This window comes from Octodon degus, unplaced genomic scaffold (genome assembly GCF_000260255.1).
Source record: "Octodon degus isolate 3935 unplaced genomic scaffold, OctDeg1.0 scaffold00067, whole genome shotgun sequence".
Lineage (NCBI taxonomy): Eukaryota > Metazoa > Chordata > Mammalia > Rodentia > Octodontidae > Octodon > Octodon degus.
The window spans coordinates 7,592,206-7,608,173 of NW_004524643.1; the positions used below are offsets into that span (position 1 = coordinate 7,592,206).

Consider the following 15,968-nt stretch of genomic DNA (forward strand, 5'->3'; position numbering starts at 1 on the left):
GGGGCTGGCTGGCATGTGGTGCTGGGGGATTGAATGGTGGTCCCTGTGCTTTGCTAAGCCTGTTCTAAGTAGGTGCTTTAGACCACTGAGCCATCTCACCAGCCCTGTATGTTTGTTTTTTGAGACAGGGTCTTACTATATTGCCCAGGCTGGGCTTGTACTATTCACTATTTATCCCAGGCTTGAATTTGTGACAGTCCTCCTGCCTCAGCCTACTAAGTGCTGGGATTACAGGTGTGTGCCACCACTGAGTGGGTCCAGTGTAAATACAAATGTCTATAAAAGGGGAGGAGAGAGGCAAAAGAGTTCAGAAAGGATTGTCAACAATATAAGTAAGCCAGTATAGTGGCACACACCCTTAACCCCAGCACTGGGGCAGAAATTAAGGCAAGACGGTCACTACTTTGAGTCTTGCCTGAGAAAGTTACTGTGTTTCAAGATAAAAAAAAATGACTGAGGTTTTAGCTCAATGTAAAGGCCTTGTGTTCAAATCCCAGTACTGCAAAAACAACCACCCAGCCAGCCAGCCAACCAAGCAAGCAAAGCAAGCAAGCAAGCAACCAATAAGCCATATTATCAGATATGTGATGTATAAATCTTGCATTCTGTGGGTTGCCTTTCACTCTCTGGATAGTGTTCTTTGATGTGTACAAATTTTAAATTTATTTTCTTTTGTTGCCTATGGTGTTGGTGTCTTATTAAAGAAGTCATTGCCAAATTCAGTGTTCTGAAGCTTTTTTCCTATTTTGTATTCCAAGAGTTTCATAAAAGTTTTAACTTTTATATTTAGGAGTTTGATCACCTTTGAGTTAAATTTTGTGTATGGTGTAGGGAAATAATGCATATTCATTCTTTTGCTTGTGGACATTCAGTTTTCCTAAGACTATTTGTTAGAAAAAACTGTCCTTTGCCTATTCAGCAGTGTTGGCTCTTATTGGATATTAACTGGAGATATAAATACGTACTCACATACATGAATTTATTTCTCAGCCCTCTGTTCTGCTGCATTGGTCTTTATGTCTATTTAATGTTGGTGTCACATGGTGATTATGGCTTTGTAATATGTTTTGAGATAAGGAAACTTATGATCTCAAACTTTGTTCTTTTTCAGGATTTCTTTGGCTATTGTGGGATCCCCTGATACTCATATGAATTTTAGGATGGATTTTTCTATTTTGTTAAAAGATACCATTTGGTTTATTTGTTTTTAAACCTGGAACCTTGCTTATGCTAGGCAAGTGTCTTACCACTGACCCATACCCCCAGCGCTTGAGTTTCTCTTTTTTGTTATTGTGCTACAAAATATATAACAAATGTTTGGTGACCATTTTTCAGTTTACAGCTAAATGGTATTAAGAATATTCACATCATAAAACAGATCTCCAGATCTTATTCTGGCTTTGGAACTGAAGCTCTAAATCAGTGGCAGCGAACCTATGTGATGTGTGCCATATGGCTGTTTGTTATCATTGAAATCTCTAAAGGTTCGCCATCACCGCTCTAAACCCATTAAACAACAATTTCTTTTCCCTTTCATTTTTTTTTCTTTTCCCTCTCTTCAAGCCCTTAGTAACCACCATTCTATGTTTCTACAAATTTTACTACAGTAGATACTTCTTATAAGGTAGTATTATACCATGCTAACCTTTTTGTGATTGGTGTATTTCACTTGGTATAATCACTGGAATTTTTAAAAAGTTCTATTAATTGTTTTTAATTCTCTTTGACTTTTTCTCCTGGGCTTCTGTTAGCCTTTCTGCAGGTCACTTCTTCACTCCCTTCGTTTTCCTGGTTTGTAGTTTGCTTAGGTCTTGTTTCTGCATGCGAATCCTTCCGTAAGTTGTACCGAAAGTATCCTGGGATGTATTTTTCTTCTTCTTTAGCTTGAGACCTTTTGGCATTTTCATAAATAACTTATAAAGGTCATTTGAAGCCAGGTGTGTCCTCCTCAGAACCAGATCCAGTGAAGGTCCCATCTCTTCCAACTCAATCTGTGGTGTTCTACAACCAGATTTCTTCAAGAGCAACTTACAGCTGCGAAAGTAAACTTTCCCCTTCATAGCAGTGAAGAGCAGAACGTACTCTAACCCAGCCAGGTGGATATTTGCCACCATGGGGCCTCTGAAGAAATCAATAAGAAGGCTTTTCAGCCTTCTGTAGTCTTCTGTCACATCAAAATCATTGCCAGCAAATATTAACATGGGTTTTGTTCCTTCAGGACATTTACTGTTCTTAATATCTTTTAGAGACACAAATTTCTCAATACCTAATTCAATCATATCCAGCATGTGGTAGTCATACATACGACCTATTACTAGATTATTGAGACGCTTCTTATTGTGGGATCCAAACGTGAATAAAGAACAATCTGACTTCTTTGAAAAGAATTCCAGTGATGTCTGATCTTCGAATGGTCTTGTAATATTTTTCCACATCTTTCAGGATTTGGGTCACTGTTAGATTTGCATTTCCCCCTTTAATCAGCATGGCATCTTTAATATTTTCACTAAGTTTTGGTTCTCTCTTCTCAAGGAATCTCATGGCTCTTTTTGTTTTGGGCTTTACCACTTGGTCCAAGGTGTCCATCGCTACTGTAGCTCAGTCTAACCAATACATCATGGGAATTTTGATAGGAATGACATTAGCTCTATAGATTGCTTTGAGTATAGTGGCATCTTCATAAGTTTTTAAATCAATGAGAATGGGATATCTTTCCATTTATTTGTGTCTTAATTTCTTTCAGCAGTATTTTGTAGTTTTCACTGTATATAGTTTTCACTTCATTATTTTGTTCTTTTTGGTGCTACTGTAAAATAAACTTTTAAAGTTTTCCTTTGAACTTTTCATTGTTGGCATACAGAATGCAGCTGGTTCATAGGATCTTATATCCTGCAGTTTTGCTGTGTTGATTTATTTTAGTTGCTTTGTGAAATCTCATTTAGTTTTTTTTTTTTTTTTGCAGTACCAGGGATTGAACTCAGGACCCTGTGCTTGCCAGGCAGGTGCTTATTCTACTGAGCTATCGCCCCAGCCCTCATTTTGTTTTTGGTCTATAATAATACTCCAAATGTAGACCGAGAAAACTTAAGCAAAGATACCTGTCTAGAAAGGAAGTGAGATAAACCTGCCTCAGACAAGCAAAAAGTGAGTTTTCTGATCAAAATTGCATACTTAGGCAGAAGAACTGAGACCAAGAAAGAATGGTAATGGTAAATATATAGGCAGAATTAAACTGATGTTAATGATGTAAAACATTGTGAGGGAGAATAGGCTAGAATGAAATACGAGAACACAACATTTATATTAGGTGGAAAATGAGATTAGTGTGTTTGAAAAAGCATACTTCAAGAGGAAGATTAAGCATCTGACTTCCAAGTTTGTTGCATTTAGATAGCTAGTTCATATTTAGACAGCTGCTGAAAGAATAGATACTGAATGGTAAATTTTAAATAAGTAAAGGGGAAAAATAAGAGATAAAGGACAGGGCTGGAGAGATGGCTCAGTGGTCTAAAGCACCTACTTGAAACAGGCTTGGCAAAGCACAGGGACCGCGGTTCGATCCCCAGCACCACATGCCAGCCAGCCCCGCCCCCTGGTGGGCTGAGCTGGCCACACACACACACAATAAATAAATGTAATAAATAAAAATAAATAAATATTAAAAAAAACAAATAAATAAATAAAATACATTTAAAAAAATAAAAAAAAAGAGATAAAGGACAAAAAGTATAGTGCCATCAGTTTATCTATGTCTGTATATACACATATAGTTCACAGAAGGTACTTCTTGTGTGTATTGTTTCATTCATCCCTTATTTCATTCCTGTCACATTGTCATTTATCTGAAATTTTGCCTTTTATGGTTTCAATTATTTTGTTGAACCCTGTTCCAAAAATAAAAAAAAATAGAAAATTCATTTTTTAAGTTGCATGCTGTTCTGCATAATGTGATAAAACTTTGTGCTGTCCTACTGTGTTCCTCCAGGATATGAAGCATCGCTTTGTTCAGTCATTCTGTATTACACATACTAGCCTTCCATTAGCTACAGTTACTTCCAGTAGCTATCTGGTCTATCACATTGACTCACTTTGTATTCTAGTGCTTGTGTTCAAGTCACCCTTATATGGTGTCACAAGGCCTGTGTCATTCACTTTGTCTCCTCATGTAAACAGTGCATCATATCATAAGAACGATGAATATAATACAGTAAGAAAACTTAGAGCTCACATTCACATAACTTTTACCATGGTATATATCATAATTATTCTATTATTAGTTATTTTTGAGAAATATTTTAGTGTGCCAGATTTATAAATTGGACTTTCTTAGATATGTATTGAAAAAACAGTATATACAGAATATTACATATAGTACTATTTTCAGCCATCCACTGAGAGCTTGTAATATTTTCTTTGTGGGCTAAAGGGGACTACTGTATTGTATTTTACTTACACTGCCATAATTAGTCTTACAATTATTCTCATTTTTGAACATTGGAGTGTACTAGGTGTTGTGGATGACCAAGACATAGCTTTATCCTAATGGAGATCATGTCTAGTTAAAGAAGTCATATAAAGTATGAGACAACATTACATTATTGTTATTTCCAGGTTGGTTACAAGGAAAAAAGTTATCAGTTTCTTAGTGTGTGTGAGGTAAGTTGGAAATCTTCATAAAAGAAGCATTTGAAGACCTTATTGAACCTAAATGGAGATAGTCATTAGGACTGATAAACTATTGGAAAGTAAAGAAAATTCATGATGTTGTGGAAATCAGAATGGATAGCTATTAAGTTGTCAGGGTAAAGTTAATGTATAAATGTTACCAGAAAAAAGACTGGAATTGTTTTAGAGTAATATGTTTGAGGGTAATATAAAGATCTTGAAGACCATCCTAAATTTTTATTTATTTTTATTTTTTTGCAGAACTGGGGATTTAACTCAGGCCCTTGTGCTTGCCAAGGAAGCACTTATTCCACTGGGCCATCTCCCTGGCCCCTAAATTTTTAGATTTATTTTATATTTATGGACAATATTAGAAGATTTTACAGAAGAGGAGACATTTTTGCTATTTTAAGGAGATTACTGAAAATGTGAAGGATAGATTAGAGAATTAGATGACTAGGAGCAGAGAGAGTTATTCATGTGAGAGACTGAAAAAAAGTGGAAAGGTTCTGGTTCCTGGGGAAAGGGAAGTGTGTTTCAAGTCTAGGTGTATGAAAGGTAAGACATCATTAGCTAAAATCAAGAAAGTGGGGAAAGGAAGTGTTTAGGAGAAATGAAGAGAATTTGGTATTACTAATCAAGTATGTTGTTCTCACCTATATATGCTTGATACCTAAATGGGATGTAAAGACCTTGAGCGTGAGGATAAATCATTTGTAATTACAATTTTTTTCACATATATTTATTTTATATTATGACTGTTACTATATTTGTACTTACTGCCATTTTCTGTGAGATTTTCATGTTAGCCTTGAATGAAAGGAAAATGTGGGAAGAAATTTTTCTCCTGTTGTTAGTATTATCATCAGCAATGAACCGTTTTGCATGACAGTGAAGCCAGGCCGCTGATGTTGACTCAGGACAAGCTGCTCAATTTCTCTGTCCCTCCGTTTCCAGCAGTGTGAATTGAGGGTAATAACAGGATTTGTTTTATTAATGCGAGATGAATGTGATGATGAGATATCACTGTGAGGATGAATTAAAAATCTGTAAGTTCTTGGAACAGTGTCTGACATTTGCGAAGCACTCAACAGGTTTGTTATTCTTGTTTTTAATGATGGAAACTTTTATCCTTAAATTACTTGGTAGCTTATGCAGAATTATAGTTAGAAGCAATTTTTTTTGTCGCCATAGTTTTCATATAGTTGCACATAGTGTATACATAATTTTAAAATGGAGCCTAGATCTTTTTTTCCCTTTTCTTCCCTCCCTTTCCTCTCTAGACAGAATTAAATCACTTCCTTTTGGGTTCCACTTAACTCTGTTGTATTTGTGTTGGCAACTCGCTCTTACCTCTGTGTTTTATGTTCATTAAATGCAGGGACAGTATTTTTAGTTACTTTTTATCTCTGATGCTTGGGTTATACCAAGTGGTATAATCAATTTAATTATTGTGTTAACTCATTCTCTTTACTACTTTATGTGATGTTTTCTCTCTGCTTACCACAATAGTTATAGTTCCATCACTGAAAAAGACTCAAGGAAGAGAATGCCTAAGGACTAACTTCTTGGAATCAGAAAATCCAGCAACAGTTGTGTCTGGCACAGGAAGCTTCTTTTAGGCGAATGCCTGACCTTGTAGGTGAAGCATAGACTAGTGAGAGCTGAGAGAACAGAGACCAAGATAGAGCACTCTGGGCAGGATTTCCCTCTTTAAAAATAAGGAAGAAGCACATAATGATGACTTGAGGTGAGACCATAATGATGCAATCATATTATAAACAATGTTGATATTACCTTTCAGTTATAGCTTACAGAAGAAGCTTAAAAATTGGTTTAGAATTCCTAGGTATTTATTTCTCAATTAACAAGTTATGATAGAATATTTTCAGTGCTTAAATTGCAGTTTTCTTTTCTGGGGAGAAATTTGCATTAATGGTCATAATTGTCTAGCAGACACTAGACATGTGGTTATTTTAAATTAAATATATTTTTGTTAGATAACTGACAAAAAGCAACTTTTTATAAGTAATAGCTTTTTAGTTTAAAAGATTTTTTTTGTGACTCTTTCTCAAATGTTTACCCCTTTTTATGCTTACTGAACAGATCTTGATGAAAATAATTTATTTCCCTGACAATTAAGGAGTGTTGTATACAGTCTTACTGTGCCCATAATATGAAGATACTTACGTGGTTTTAAAAAGGACTCTTCACATGTAGTAGTAAAGGATAGATCTTAGATTTTTATCTATTTTTTAATATGTAGTTATTTTGCCTGCTTTGTGCTGTAAGCTTTTTTTATTTATTATTTTTTTTACTGTTATCAATCTTTAACAGACCTCGACTTTCTCAGTTTGTTACTGATTATCAACAGAGGGTCAGGAAAGTAGTTAACCAAGCTAATTGGAAATGGCTGCACCAATTAGAGAAGGCCTTGGAAGTGTATGAACTTTGCAACACCTATTTTGATGTTAAAGAGACCTCTTTGTTTTGGAAAAGAATCTCTGAATAAATGATATTATTGGTCATATTGTTTTAACACAGCAGCTGAAATAGATTTTTTTTCTTTCTTAGTAAGGCTAAAATAGATTTTTTTCTTTCTTTCTTAGTAAGGTGTACTGTATACACTGTAAAGTGAAGAAATTGTTCAATTACATTTGCATACACCTCTGTAATTACCCTTTAGGTAAAAACATAAGACATTCTCAGACCCTAGTTGGCTCTCCATGTTCTTTCCTAGTTGATTCCCTATGCCCCAAAATGTTCATAATTCTGTCCTCTGTTCTAACTGTTCTCACCCTAATCAGTTTTTGACTTTTTTAAAACTTTTACAGATACAGAAATTTGATTTTCATACAATATTCTTGTGTCAGAAAGCATTATTTTTGTTTTATTATTTTTTCTATTTTATTTTATTTTTGATGGAACTGGGGATTGAACTCAGGCCCTTGCACTTGCCAGGGAAGCACTCATTCTACTGAGACATCTCCCCAGCCCCCTCTCATTTATTTATGAAACATTCATTTAATGACTACTGTGTGCAATAAATTAATGATTTTGGAGATTCAGAGATGAATAAAAAATATTTTGCCATCAAGTAACTTGGAGTTAGAATAAGAAAACAGTGTCATAGAGACATCATAAACAAAATACGGAAAAGGCTTAGAGAAAGAGCAGTGCTGTTGGTGAAGGCAAAAATAGATGGCACAGTGCAGTGGGAAAGGGTGATTTGTAAGAGTGTGAAGTCTGTGAGCAAATATAAGAACCAAATAGGCAGTAGTCATCAAGACTCAGAAAGATTTAGAGGTTCGTTTCACAGAAGATGTGGCCTCTGGTGGAACGTTGTTAACCAGAGGTGTTTTTACTTGAGACCTGGGAAGGTAAATACGCTAGGCTTGCTCTTTTTAGTTTTTCAATCTCTTGCCTTTTTGTCTTCCACTGGCTGGATCCAACCAGGGGAGAGAGAGCAGGGTGGGCTGTTGATAAAGGCAAAGCTTCTTGGGGTACAGAACTACAGAGGACTGTAGAATGGATCTTGAGGACGAGAGCCACAACACTGTTGGCTTTTTAAAGACACAGAAGATACTGATTGCTGCCGTAGTGGAAGAGGAGCTTCTTAGGAAGAGAGTTGGAAGAGTATTGAAAGAAAGAGTACATTCAAAAAAATGGAAAGTAGTTCAGATAGTTTGGATTGTGTACTATACAATGAGGAATACTATAAGAGGCCATAAAAATGAAAAGTTAGTATTTGTAGTGAATGGCAACCTGTACATTGCTTATTCTATTGTCACATCATGGTGTTTATAAATTGAATCAGTATTGCCTTCCAGCATTGGGGGAAGATAATGGATCAAGATCTGTACCTTAGCATCTTTACCTGAGTGATTTATACATAGTGGTCTACTACAAGTATACAAAAATTGACAGTCATTTGAAAGAAAGGCTTTCAGTTAAGAATATAAATTTTGCAGTTGGGCAATCAGCATTGGAATTCTGGTTCCAGCACTTTCCATCTTGATGATGTTAAGCAAGTTACTGAATACAGACCTCAGTTTTCTCATCTGTACAATAGGCAAGGTGATGATAACTTTATCATATCATGAGGATTAAATGAGTGAACCATATGAAGAATGTCAATATCTAGTTAAGGAAAGTGTACTAAGAAAAATTGTAGAAACCTGCAATTTCTTTTTGCTAGAGACAAAGCAAGTTAGATGTAGGAAAATCAAGCACTAGTTTCATGGCTGTATTACCATAAATTGTTATGACAGGACACAGACATACTGGCTCAAAAGAGAATGAAATTTCTCTCTTTTTTTTTTTTCTTCTCTTTCTTTTTGTTATTTTTAGTATTTGGTATGGGGTCTCACTATACAGCTCTGACTCATAGTGTTCCTCCTGTTTTCAGCTCCCTTAGCACTGGGATGGCAGGTGTGCGCCACCGTGCCCAGTCTCAGTGGCCAGTTCCGTGCATCTGGGGGCAGAGCCGGTTTGGCCTGTGGTGCTGGGGATCAAACCCCCACCCCTGTGCTTGCCTAAGCAGTGTCTTAGTCCGCTGAACTATCTCTCTGGCCCTGAAGTTTGTTTCTTACATAACAGTAGATCACACACTTAGGCTGGTGGATCTTTCATGGATTCCATTCCTGAAGATGCTTTATCATCTTGTAGTGTCTGGAAACAAAATAGTGTCAGTAGCACAGTTTAGTTAGGCCCCAGAATTAATTCGATACTATTGAAATAGTGGGCTATTTTTAAGATGTAAAAGGAAGACTTGATTCCTTGAAATATTTGAGACATTATTCTCAATTTTTAAGTGACAGGAAAACATCTAGCTTCTTTTTCTTTCTTTCTTTTTTTTATTGGTGGAACTGGGGATTGAACTCAGGCCCTTACGCTTGCCAGGCAAGCACTTATTCTACTGAGCTATCTCCCCGGCCCCTTCTAGCTTCATTTCATCATTGAGTGAAACTCAAAAGAGAAAGATAATGACTGAATTGTCATACTTATTTTAAGTTATAAAAAGTACCCTAACGTATGTTTAATTTTTAAACATATCAGATTACTTGTTAACTGAAAGTATCATTCTTTTATTAAAATTAAAATACCTCAAATGCAAGCTGATTATGTTTTAGCTCTACTGGTTCCTTTGATAATTAGATGCTTTTGTTAAATTTGGCCCAAATAGTGTCCAAATATTCTTATTTTACTTATAAATATGAGAATGAATAAACCATTTTCCCAGAGGTTAAGTCATTTAAGGTGCTTCTTACTAAAATGAAATTCTGATTTGTGAAGAATATTGTCATAGTGAAGATACAAAACTTTATAATTAGAAAAATTACTAATTTGTGACTTCCTAAATGTTTATTTAAATAATAAATTTGTAGAAAATTTATATCAAGGTATGCTGGATTGACTTGAATTATTTGAATCTTAAAATACAGTGTGTGGAAGTTCTGAAGTACATGAAGGTTGAAAAATATTTGAATGGTTGAAAGCTGGTGGAAATATGAAGCAGTGTTGCTAAATTCTAGGAAAACATGGCGTTGTGCTCATTTAATAATGAGCATTCACCTTCTGAAGATTTTCTTGGAAATGTGTCTGATTTTGCTGTTACCCAGGGGTATTTCAAACCCATTTGACGTATCATAACAAGGCTGTACCAAGAGCAGATAGGAGTTCCTAAAAGGACTTTGAAATATACATTTAAGGAACTATGAAAAATAGTTCAAGGATTGCTAGTGTTTCCGTTTTAATTTACATAACAAGAAAATTTCTTTTGTTTCTCCTCTCACAGATCAGATGGCTAACATATAATTCAGTTTATTGTTATCTAATTGATTAGCTTATAGCATTAAAATTTAATACTAAAGGTTAAATGATTTTTTAAAAATGTATTTAGTACAGCGTCTACAGGGTCTCACTACACAGATCCACTCATAGTGATTGTCCTGTTTTCAGCTTCCCAAGTGCTGGGATTACAGGCAAGTGCCACCAGGTCCAGTCTCAATTGCCCTCTCCGTGTGCCCTGGGGGCGAAGCCTGGATGGCATGCTGGGGATCAAACCTGGTCTCTTTGTAAATGATATTAATTAGAGCTATTGTTAGGGATTTACTCAGATCATATAATTTGCTTTTTTGGAAAAAATTTGTTTTAAAATTATAAATATTTAAATTTATACTACATTTAAATATATATTCTGAATAGATGAAAATAGTATGTTGTGACTCTACAGTCAGAATTTTATATCCATGCTAGTAACTTGAAAGTATGAGTTTTCATTTCATTTTATTAAAATTGTGTTAGTTTTGTAAAGAATTCAAAATTTCATTTTCATTTTTTGTACCACAAGGAAGTCATGTGTAAGAATTTAGTGATTTGAATTGGCATGATGTTTCATAGAACAATCTGTCAATCTTTTGTTAACTGGAGTTTTCAGAGCATTAAAGTGTTGCATGACTTTAAGCTTTGAGTAAAGTGTGTACTGAATCCTACCAACTGAAAGCAAAATGTACATACGTCAGTGTCTGTGTGTGTTAGCTCTTATGTTAGCAGTTTGTTCTGTTTGCTTGGGAACCCTTGTTTAGTAGTGTGTTTACAATGAGCTCTTTCAGTGGAGCAGGGCTGCTTGACTGAGTATGTACTCTATATTGTTGGAATACATTCTGTATACAAAGACGTGCACAGGCATCTTTATTGTTATTTATTATTGACATTTGGTCTTATTTAGCTAAAGAGTTTTATTTTTGTTAACTGGCAATAAGCTGTTTGCTTTATGTTTCTAATTATGGTGTCTTGTGCAGGGCACTGAAGTGACTTCTAATAAGTTATTGAATTAAATCTGCATGGCTGATGAGCCATATGATTTCTTTGGAGAGAAAGAAGTTGAAGCTCTTAGAGGTGAAATAATCTGACCTTGTCTTAATTAAGACTTATAATTTAATTGTGCCTTCCTTTCCTTTATAGTTACTATCAAAATGATTTAATCAGTGTAGAGCTTATTATTTGACACTAAAATGAAAGTTCATTTATTTCAAGTAATACTTTTTTTCTGTTTTTTTTTTTTTTTGTTTCTGTGGTTCTTATCTGCTGAAAAACACCAGTAGACAGTTATAAATGGCAGGTTTGGAACTTGGAAAGAGAAAATGAGTCCAGAAATATATTTTAGAAATTACTCACTATGTTTGTTTTTTTTTTTTTTTGTATGTCTCTGACAATTTAGTCCTTGGAATTTGTGCAGGTTGCAAGATTGGCATCTTCTCTGCCTGTGGTGTTGATAATTTATTTACTAGATTCTAGAGGGAGGATTATTTACTTAGAAGTTCTTAAGTGAAGTTTGAGAGTAGATGAAGTTGAAAAAAAGTATAGATAGGATTTTAAAAATCAAGGACAGAATACCTTAGGGAAATATGTTAATTCTGTAGGTTTAGGAGAAGGTAAAGAATGTATGAAATACTTGTATTTAGTGGTTGACCTGATAGAGAAGGGCCAGTGAAGACAATGGAGTATAGAGTAGCAAGATGTGGGCAATTTACCATGAAGAAATTAAATTGAGACTCCAGGATCTCTTGCTTTCAGAAGTTCCTTGTAGGACTTTGGGAGAAAGTGTTCATATGGTCAGTTGTTTCTACGAAACTTCTTAAAGTATTTTAAGATTGTGACTTCCTTCCATTTTTGACTTCATTTTTGTGAGGCATTGAAATAGCTGTAGAAGCTGGGCATGGTGGCACATACCTGTAATCCCAGCACTCAGGAGTCTGAGGCAGGAGGATCGTTGTTTGAGACCAGCCTGGGCTGCACAGTGAGTGCAGGGCCAGTCTGAGCTGCATAAGGAGACCCTGTCTCGAAAAAACAAACGAGAGAGAGAGAGAGAGAGAGAGAGAGAGAGAGAGAGAGAGAGAGAGGAAGGAAAAGAAAGAAAAAATAGTTGTAGGCAGTTTTGGGATTCAGATAAGCAAATTGAATGTGTTTACTTTTAGTTGTGCATGATTACATGCTTTATGTTACTTCTGGTGCTTTTCAACTTACAATAGCATTATGTCCTGATAAACACATTGTAAGTTGAAAATACTGTACATTGAAATGAATTTAATATACTTAACTTACCAAACGTCATAGCTTAGGCTGACGTTCCTTAAATGTGCTTAGCACACTTAGATTAGCCTACAATTAGGCAAAACCATTTAATATAAAGCCTATTTTATAATTAAATGTTATTATGTGTAAAGCTAAATCACTGAAGAGGAGAACAAAATGGCTATATGGGTACAAAAGACACAGATGGGCATTTTGTAGACATGATGGAATACAAAAACATAAAACCCTGTGTCAAAAAAGATGCTGGTAACATTGTACAGTGCCAGTTCTTTTATGTCTCTTCCATTGGCTCTTTGGGAGCTGTGGCTTGCTGCCTTCCCTAGCTTTGATTGCATATCTTATATTTTGTTTGCTTGGAATAAAGATCAGAATTCAGAATTTGAAGTGATAACAAATTAAATAGAAATAGTACTTCAAATTGTAAAGTTGAAAAATTTAAGTTGAACCATTATAAATTGGGGACTAACTGTATAGTTATGATTTTCCTACTTTTTTTTTTTTTTTTTTAATAGGAGTGACATTTGGGAACATTCCTGTTATCCACTGTGCTGAGTCACATACAGCTAAATCACAGTGATGCAAGGCCTGAGAGAGGGTGATTGAGCATGTCTCACGTTGCCTGTCACTGAAACAGTGTGGTAGGGTAAGAGAAACTCTGAAACACGCAGGACCAGAAGATAGTCTGGGAAAGAGGTCTTCCAAATATGATGCCTTACAAATGAAAAGAAACAATGCAAATTTCTCTAAATTTGACAATACAGTTGTGTAGGTTTTTTTTTTTTTTTTTTTTTTTTTTTTTTTTGAGACAGAATCTCACTATGTGGTCCAGGGTGGCCTTGCCTAGGCTGGCCTTGAACTCAACAACATTCTTGTCTCAGCATTCAAAGTGCTGGGCGTTATAGGTATGTACCGAGTTTAATCCCAGGTATCAAAAAACAAATGAACAAACAAACAAACAAGAAAAGCATTTGGTAAAGTTGATTTAGTTTTCTTAGTATGAGTACAGTACTAATGCTGAATGCAGTAATTGTTTCATTATGCCATGAAGTAAATCATCCTAAAAGCATAGCAGATTTTTACTTTAGTTGGCTCTAATACAGTTTAAAATATTTGCATTTGGATGGTTAGCATGAGGTATTTGTTACATGACATAAATGGAAAAAAAATCTGCATTGTTTTAACATATTAAACTCAGTCTTCTAAATTTTTCTTTAACTACATAAATTGCCTACAATCAGTTTAAAGTTATACATAGTTCAGATGCCTTACAGTTAAGGGTATACGTAAGGTACATGAAATAAGAATATTCTATAGTAGTTTTATAGATGATGAGGAAAAGAATGCAAAATTGGGGCCAGGGAGATAGCGCAATAGAATAAGCACAAGGGCCTGAGTTCAATCCCCGGTTCTGAAAAAAAAAAAAAAAAAAAAGACAAGAATGCAGAATTGACCAACAGTTAGAAGATTTATTATTGCGTCTTCTGTTCCATTCATTAATATTTATTGAGTATTCACGGTATGCTAGGCATGGATCTAGGTCCTGGGGATAGAATAGTATATGACATGGGCTGTCTTTGTGGAATTTACATTCTGGTGGGGAAGCTAGAAAATAGGCAATTAGCATATAAGTTATCAGACTATATAGTAAGCTGTGTCATAAAGACAAATAAGGAAAAGTAAGATGATAGTTGTAGGAGATGATGCTTCAGATAGAAAGATAAGGAAAGCCAGAAAGGACATTTAAATATTGCTTTGTATCAGTGTTTTTTGAAAACTATTTATGAAACTAAAATATATTTACTAAGATAAAATGATTTTAGGAGCAACATCTATCTATCTCTGTTTTCTAATTTCTAAAACTACTACTAGTAATGACACCTGCCCCCTAGATCGGGCCTTGCCGTCCTTCTGCTTGACACGCTCAGTCTGCTGGGATTGTAGAGATGGCCCATTCCTGGGAGAGGTGCTCTCAACATTAAATAAATGTTTCTGCTTTTCGACGTGACCTTATGTCCTGTTTTTAAAAATAAAAAAATTATTAGTTCACATTTGCAATTCATGTAGTTTACAGTCATCCCAGAGAGTGCTTACATGTACATACTCGAGCTTTTTCTTCTGTGCTTGATCCCCTTTCCCTGCCTTCTTCCTTTCTCCTCCTCCAGCTTGCCTATCCCATTTGTCATTCTTGTTGATATTACTAACCTTAGCTGATGTTATGGCATACAATGTTTACATCCATTGAGGTCCTTAGGTTCCTGTGTAGGTCCTGTTTTCGTTTTACTTATTTCTCTTTCCCCTCCTCATGAACCAAGTAGATGATTAACTCCTCTATTTAATACTGCATATGCCTCCAAATTCTAGACTGAAGCTTCTGTTTTGTTTTAATACAAAGATTAGATTTTTTAAAAATAAGGGTATTACAGATATATTGTAACTTCACTAATCTTTAAAGTTATGGCTGAATATTTTTACAGATTAATACCTATATAATCACTACCCATATCCAAATACGCAACATTCTCATCACACCAGAAGAAATTTTGTTCATTTTTTTTGAGTTGTTTCTGTCCTTCTGTTATTTTGACTTCTATAAGTATTTGCTTTGCCTGCTTTTGAATTTTATGTAAATTTAATTACATTGTGTCTTATTTGCTAAAAGTAATGCCTGCAAAATTCACCTATACTGCAACATGTATCACCAGTTTGGTCTTTTAAATTTTGTATAGTAGTCCATGATATAAATGTACAGTTGTTTATTCTCCATTCTAAGGACATGTGGTTTATTTACATTTTGAGGGTCAGTTGTAAATAACAATGTAGGGAACATTCTTTTATATCTTTTGTTAGATGTATATCAGCTGACTCAGGGGTAGGTGTGTGATCAACCTAGCGAGTTTCCAAGCAGTTTTCCCAACTTCTGCTACTCTACTCACCCAATGGGATCTAGTTGCTCTGCATTCATATGGACACTTCCAGAGAATAAAGTATTTAGTCATTCTGGGAGGTGTGTCGTTGTTGTTTTAACATTCATTTTATTGATGCTAGTGATTCTAAATATTTTTCTATATGTTGCTTGACAGGCCATTTTGAATATTCTCATCTGTCAGTTCCTCCTTAGATAGTTATCTTCTTTATTATTGATTGATTTCTAGTAATTTTTTATATTATTTGCATATTCTGTGTAGAAAACTTGTGCTGAGTATAGA

General features: G+C 35.0%; 1 protein-coding gene and 1 pseudogene across 1 annotated transcript in view; one reads left to right on the plus strand and one right to left on the minus strand.

Moving 5' to 3' along the window:
• Window positions 1-15,968, plus strand: part of Pde3b (phosphodiesterase 3B) — a 178,091-nt gene that overhangs the window by 18,943 nt on the left and 143,180 nt on the right. The window lies entirely within an intron of this gene.
• Window positions 1,704-2,586, minus strand: LOC105742689 (annotated as a pseudogene).